Here is a 7,487-nt window from a genome sequence, read left to right as displayed (position 1 = left end):
CGCATTGGGCTCTCTGCTCGGTGGAGAGCCTGCTTCCTCCTCTCTCTCTCTCTCTGCCTGTCTCTCTGCCTACTTGTGATCTCTCTGTCAAATAAATAAATTAAAAAAAAAAAACAAAAAACTAATGACGTACTGTATGGTGACTAACATAATAAAAAAAAAAAAACAAAAGACACAAAAGGATTAATACAAAAACAAAAACAATATCTCTACTACTTAACAACAAAATAAAACAAAACAAAAAAACCAAATAACCCAATTAAAGAATAGGCAAAGGGCCTAAACTGACATTTCTCTGAAGAAGACATACAAGTGACTGACAATATTTATAAGGATGCTCAATATTGCTAATCACCAGGGAAATGCGAGTCAAAACCACAATGTGACATATCACCTCACCGCTGTCAGGATGGCTATTATCAAAAAGAAAACAAAACACAAAATAACAAGCGTTGGCAATGATGTGGAGAAACTGAAACCCTTAACACACTGCTGGGGGGTAATATAAATTATATTATATAGACACTATGGAGAAAAGTACGAAGTTCCTCAAAAAAACAAAAATAGGTCTACTATATGAATGCACAACCTCACTTCTGGGTATTTATCCAAAAGTATTGAAATCAAAATCTCAAAGAGGTATCTACATACCTGTATTCACTGCAGCCATATTTCTAACAACCAAGATGTAACAGCCTAAACATCAATCAACAGATGAATGGATAAAAAAACTGGTTAAGAAAAAAAGTAGTAGGGGCACCTGGGTGGCTCAGTGGGTTAAGCCTCTGCCTTCAGCTCAGGTTATGATCTCAGGGTCCTGGGATCAAGCCCTGCATTGGGCTCTCTGTTCAGTGGGGAGCCTACTTCTCCCTCTCTCTCTGCCTGCCTGTCTGCCTACTTGTGAATTCTCTCTCTGTCAAATAAATAAATAAAATCTTAAAAAAAAAAAAAAAGAAAAGAAAAGTAGTAATGACGTGACAGGACAGAGGTGTTAGCTAATGCTACTGTGGTAATCATATGGCAATATACAAATTTTTCAAATCAAGTTGTACATCTAAAACTTATACATTATACAATTATAGCTCAATAAAAAAGAAAATATTATATATTCACACACAGACACACACACACACACACACACAATATTAAGTCATGGAAGACAAAGAAAGGATGAGGAACTCTTCTAAGTTAAAGGACATTACATAGACACAACCACTAAACATGATAAATGATCCTTGCATTGTATCCTGGACAGAGTTTGGGGGGAAAAAAAGCATGAATGGAAGACAATGAAATAACAGATGAAACTCTCAGACTGGACTAAGAAGCAGTGTCAATCTTAAAACATTCTTATTTTGACAATTGTATCATGGTTATGTAAGAGTGTGTCCTTGTCTTAGGAAATCTACACTAAAATTAGGTGTAAAAGGGCACAATTCTGTAACCTGCTTTCAAATGGTTAGAAAGGGTGTACGCTGACAAAGCAAATGTGTAAACAGTAGAGTAAATAAACAAAATTTGAATTTCTGAATCTGTATTAAGAGCATAATTATAATGTTTTAAAATTTTAAACAATATCAGGATGCCTAGGTGGCTCAGTCATTTAAGTGTCTGCCTTCAGCTCAGGTCGTGATCCCAGGGTCCTGGGATCGCGTCTTGCATCGGGCTCCCTGCTCAGTGAGGAGCCTGTTTCTCTCTCTGCTGTTCCCCCAGCTTGTCCTCACACACTCTCTCTTAACAAATAAATAAATAAAATCTTTTTAAAAAATAAATGATTATCAAAATAAAAAGTAAAAAGGAAACATACATATATCCAATGGAATATCATTTAGTCTTTAAGAAAAAAGGAGGGGCGCCTGGGTGGCTCAGTCATTCAGCGTCTGCCTTCGGCTCAGGTCCTGATCCCAGGGTCCTGGGCTCGAGCCCCACATAGGGCTCCCTGGTAGGTGGGAAGCCTGCATCTCCCTCTTCCACTCCCCCTGCTTGTATTCCCCTCTCTCGCTGTGTCTCTGTCAAATAAATGAAATCTTAAAAAAAATAAATAAAATAAAAACAAATAAATTTTAAAAAGGAAATCCTGCAATGTGTATCAATATGGATGAACGTTGAGGACATCCTGCTAAGTGAAATAAGCCAGGCCCAGAAGGACAAATGCTGTATGAGCCTAATTAAAGGTATCCACAACAGTGTAACTCTTAGAAGCAGAGAATAATAGAATGTTGGTTACCAGGGACTGAGTGGAGGGGGACACTGGGAATAGTTAATCAATGGGTATGAAGTTTCAATTACGCAAGATGAATAAGTTGTAGAGATCTGCTATACAGCACTGTGCCTATAGTTACCAATACTGTATTGTACGCTTAAAAATCATTTAAGAGTGTAAGATCTCATGTTGTGTTCTTACCACAATAAACAAAAAAAATAAAAAATAAAGGAGATAGGACGCCTGGATGGCTCAATCAATTAAGCATCCAATTCTTGGTTTTGGCTCGGGTCACGATCTCAGGGTCCTGAGATTGAGCTCTCTCTGTGCCAGGCTCCACATTCAACACAGGATCTGCTTAAGACTCCTTCTCCTTCTCCCTTTGCCCCCACCCCATCTCTAAAATAAATGTTTTTTAAAAATAAAAAACATGGGGCGTCTGGGTGGCTCAGTGGGTTAAAGCCTCTGCCTTCAGCTCAGGTCATGGTCTCAGGGTCCTGGGATCGAGCCCCGCATCAGACTTTCTGCTCTGCGGGGAGCTTGCTCCTCCTCTCTCTCTGCCTGCTTCTCTGCCTACTTGTGATCTCTCTCTGTCAAATAAATAAATAAAATCTTAAAAAAAAAAAAAAAAACTAGACATGATCTGCAATGGATATGGTTCAGTGCTCAGCATCTGCGAAGCAGCGAGCACTTAGTAAACACCAAAATGGAAGCTGTTTGTTGCTCACCCAGTGATACCTTGAAGTACGTCTGATCAGCAATCTATTGTTCTAACAATATACACTTCTTTCTAAACATGGATATCCTCTTGTGGTGGGTTGTGTACATGTCTGCCTCTCCCTGTGACCCTGTACTCTCCAGACAATAATATTACTACAAAACCTTAAATGAATATTTCCTGAACCGACCTAAACCAGACTTCCCCAAAGTCTGACAAAAAATGTTTTTCAGAAGTCTGTAGACCTTTCTTGCCAATATGTGTGAAGTCTATAATATTGAAGTCCTTATGGCCACAGGAAAAATGAATGGTGTATTTTTTCCTTTTACCGAAAGTATTTTCAAACAGTCTAACTATTCAGATATCAAACTCATACCTATCTACAAATAAAGAATAGGAGTTAGAACTTCCTTAGAAGCTTGCAGTAAGGGTTCAACTCAATTGGGATGCCAAGCCAACGGGGTATTCACATAATTTGGCATAATTTTACTAGTCTTTTATGGTCCCAAGGTCTGGGCTTAATATGATTTCACCAAGATTTGTGGTTTTAGGTTTCCTCTGTTACCTTTCAGACATGACATCACTTGGGCATATTTCTTCTATCAATTAAACTCATAAAATATACAATGCTGAAGAAAATGAAGCAAGCACTTTCTGATGGTCTCCACAGCCAAAAGAAACAGAGCTCAAAGAGTTGAGTCCAGACGGTTCAAAGTGGAGGTAAAGAGAAAAAGGGAAAAAGGGGATGGGGAGGGCAGATGGAGACAGAGACAGAGACACACGAACCTCCCAATGAATCTTTTTTTTATTAGTTATTGAAATTTTCCGCTTGTCTACGTTTCCCATCACAGGACCAGCTAACAACTAGAACAGAACCTGTGAATCAAAATATTTCCATATATACATTCTGAATGGAATAAGTGAACAAAACAGGCTGCCAACTCATATGAATGGAGAGCTGCCAGTATTCGTCTGAATTTTCTGATTTTTCATTATATTCCCTCCAGCAAAGGCGTTTGCAATTGAGTTGCTAATTAACCTGTATATATCCCTACATGGATATATGGGGAGTGTTCAAGGAAACCGTCCATCTCCTGTGACCTTTAAATAGAAATATTTCTATGTTTATCCCAAATTACCCCCTCTTTTTCATAAACCTTCAATAGATCATTGCCAATGAGTTAAAATGCCAATTCCTTAGCCTGGCCTTCAATATATTACATAAACCGGCTCTAAACTGCTTCCAGCCCGACTGATCTATTCATTGTTTCCTAAACAAACCATGTGCTCTTAGCACCAAGCCACAGCTCAGAACATTCTCCCTCCTCCCCCCTTCCACAGCCCATCCTCTAGGTCTTACTCACCGCTCTTCCACAGCCAGACCCCATCATGAATCTCCCCTAGGTTTTACCATTCACTCTAGCCTCTCAAGCTCCATACTTTGGTTTTGGTTAGACTCAGGACACTTGCATATGACCGGGCGCAGGAGCACACATACATATATTTTCTCAATCGAATCATAAAAAACTCAACGTAGAAGTCAGAAGACTGATTCTAAATCCTGGCTCTATTACTAGGTTTGGATAACTTCTCTCAGCCTTGGCTTCCTCATCTCAAAAATGGGGTTAATAATCTTTGAATGCCTCCCAAAAGGTATAATGAAGATGTGTCCTTTATCAGCCACAGATCTTCTCCAAATAGTTTATGGATCTTTCTGTATGTGATAAGTCTAGCTGATGATGAAGGCACTGGACCACAGCTGTAGGAAGTTCCAGAGTCATCCTCAAGCTTTGTCTCAATCCTGTGAGGTTAACATTGACTGACTACTCACTACTGAGCCAAGTTCTTTACAGGAATTAATTTAATCTCCTAACATGGGAGGCAGGTCCCAGAGCCTATCATCTTTACCAACCAGAGTACCTGTGAGACAGGCCCCCAACTATGCATTGGCCAGATGATTTCCATATCATAGCCTCTCTCAGCTGGTCTTTCATTGGAGAAAAGACCCAATGAAGAGGGGGAACAAGTGAAATCGGGGTTTCTAGGAATCGGAAATGCTTGACTAAGATGCCTGTATGGTGCACTACAAGCTAAAACTAAAGCTGTCGCCATTTTCACTAGCACGGCCATCGAAATGGGCTCCCAGCTAAAAAGCTGAAAGGTACATTCTTAACCCAAGTATAGTTTTCTCTTTTTACAACTTCAAATAAACAAAGAAATACAAAAATCTGAAACACAACAACCCGAAATCTTCAGTTGTTTTTGCTTACAGAATGTGCCAAAAAGTAAAACTGAAAGTCTATAGTTGCAGATTATTTTTACAGAGTCTGCAAATTTAGAAAGTCTTTATTTAATAGGTAATTACTTCATTTTCTGGAACTTCAGATCTTCAGGACAAAAGTCATGTTAACGAGTTTCTTCAACATCTCTCTTCCCTCAAAAGTGATATTCAGGTGTTAGTTATAATGACCATCTCCTCATTCTTTTTTCTCCCACTCCTTTACTCTTACCCTTTTCCTTTTTTTACCTTTATTCTTTACTTTCTGTTTCTCACTTTCTAAATTCAGTGTTAATGAAAATTTCAGTCAGTACCTGCCATCTTATCATATGGACAGAAAGAACTCAAGCTTTCAGAAAAAAAATACTTTTTTGAGAAAAAAATTTTTTAATATATTTTTTTTCCTAGTCTTTCCCCCCATAAGTTGGGCCTTATAGAAATAGATTAGATTTTTCAATATCTTTCCATATGCAAAGTTCAAATCTATGGAGTTAAGAAGAAAGAACATACGTAAATCAAAATACAGATTACAACTCTCAATTCTGAGGACTATAAAAGATCTGAGTTGATTTTGTCTAACTTGGGGGCAGAAAAGGGAAGAGAACAGAGGACAGAGATCATTTTAGAAATTATATCCCTAATTCAGATAAACTGGAAAATGAACAGAAATGAGTTCTTCTTGCGAATCAAAGTAAAAAGTGCTTTAGCTTCCAACTACACAATTCAGAGATCTTTTTTTTTTAATCTCATACCACAGTGGTTTAAAGTTAAGAGGTCACATTATTTTCTTCCCCCAACAATTAAAATTGAAGGTAAAATGCTACTGTTGAAAAAGAACTTGGAAGAGCTTCCAAGAGCTCCACTCTTCTAGAATACCTCTGACTTACCAGCCAACTGGTACAGAGTTGGTGTTCCCATATATCTAAGTAAAATCAGGACAACTGCTGTGAACACAAGTATTTGCCGCACTAGAGCCTAATCAACTCTATGGACCACAGGCATGCACACAGAAACCGGTCTGCAGGAACAAGGTAACTCCTCGGAGAGTAAGGTCTTAGTGCAGAGTCTCATTGACAAACCACATCCAACTAATCACATCCAAGATCCCTTCCAGATTCCAATTCTGCTATTTCTACTAATGATTCTATTTCTCTTCTAATCAATCATACGCAAAATTTTCTCTTTACCCCTAAGGCCACCAAGTCACCAGACTTGGCTTATTAAAAGTGAGCATTTCTAGCTGATAATCCTACTTCTAAATTTTTTTTTATTTTTAACTGATTTTATAATTTAAAAGTAATGAATTTGTAATCGTGACTTTGCCATAGTTATGCTAAGGAGTTGATCTCAAAGGCACAAAATATGAATTCTGCAAGAACGCTATTTTTTATTGTAGTTTGGATGGGTTAGGAAAAGCCTCAATTTTTTCACTCTCCTAAGTCCTTCAGTATATTTTTCTTTTATTATTATGCAAGTTAAAGTTTTTTGGTAACAGGAATTCTTGCAACTGTAAAATAAAACTACATAGATGTAAGAAGTCATGTAAACGGTTAATGAACTTACCAAGGTTAGCAAAACTTTCATTGTAAATCAGTCTGTACTCAGCAAATAAAAAATCATTATTAGTTGTATAAACACAAATTCCATTTTGACTACCCTTCATACTTAGCCTTTTGCTCTGCTTTTCAGGTACCAACTGCATAGATTCAGGCAACAGCAATCTTTTCCTCCAATCAACACCCAAAACATTCCCCAGACCCTACACACCTGAAAAGATCAACCACCTCATGGGACTTCCCATTCCGTTGCCTACCAGATAAAAACCAAACTCCAAAATTCAAGGTTCTTTATTATGTGGCCTCTCCCTGATTCACAAGTATAGACTACATGTATTTTAGGCCAGTTCGAAAACATTATAAAAACTAAAACATAAAGTTCACTCATAATCCTCCCTGTGGTTAAAAAAAGTCACCTTTTTCACTTAGTAAGTTTCCCTTTCAATGCCTTCCCAACTGCAAATAGGTGACCATGAAATTTTATCAGTACAGAACTTTCTGCCTTACTCTTGTCCTTTGTTTAGTAAACACTTTTTCATGTTTCATGTGTTAACTTGTTCTGTAACACCTCGACTGATCAGCCATATTGACCAGCACGTCACTCAAAGTCTCCGCTAGATCCTCTGGCGTCTCTGCGAAGTGGAATAAAGACACGTGGACACCCTGATTAAAAAAGGCTATCAATGAAGGAGGAAAAAATCCCCCTGTGCATAAACAGGCAGGAAACATGGT

The sequence above is a fragment of the Mustela nivalis genome (genome assembly GCF_964662115.1).
Source record: "Mustela nivalis genome assembly, contig: HAP1_SCAFFOLD_3149, whole genome shotgun sequence".
NCBI classification, from domain to species: domain Eukaryota; kingdom Metazoa; phylum Chordata; class Mammalia; order Carnivora; family Mustelidae; genus Mustela; species Mustela nivalis.
This window is presented reverse-complemented; position numbering follows the sequence as displayed.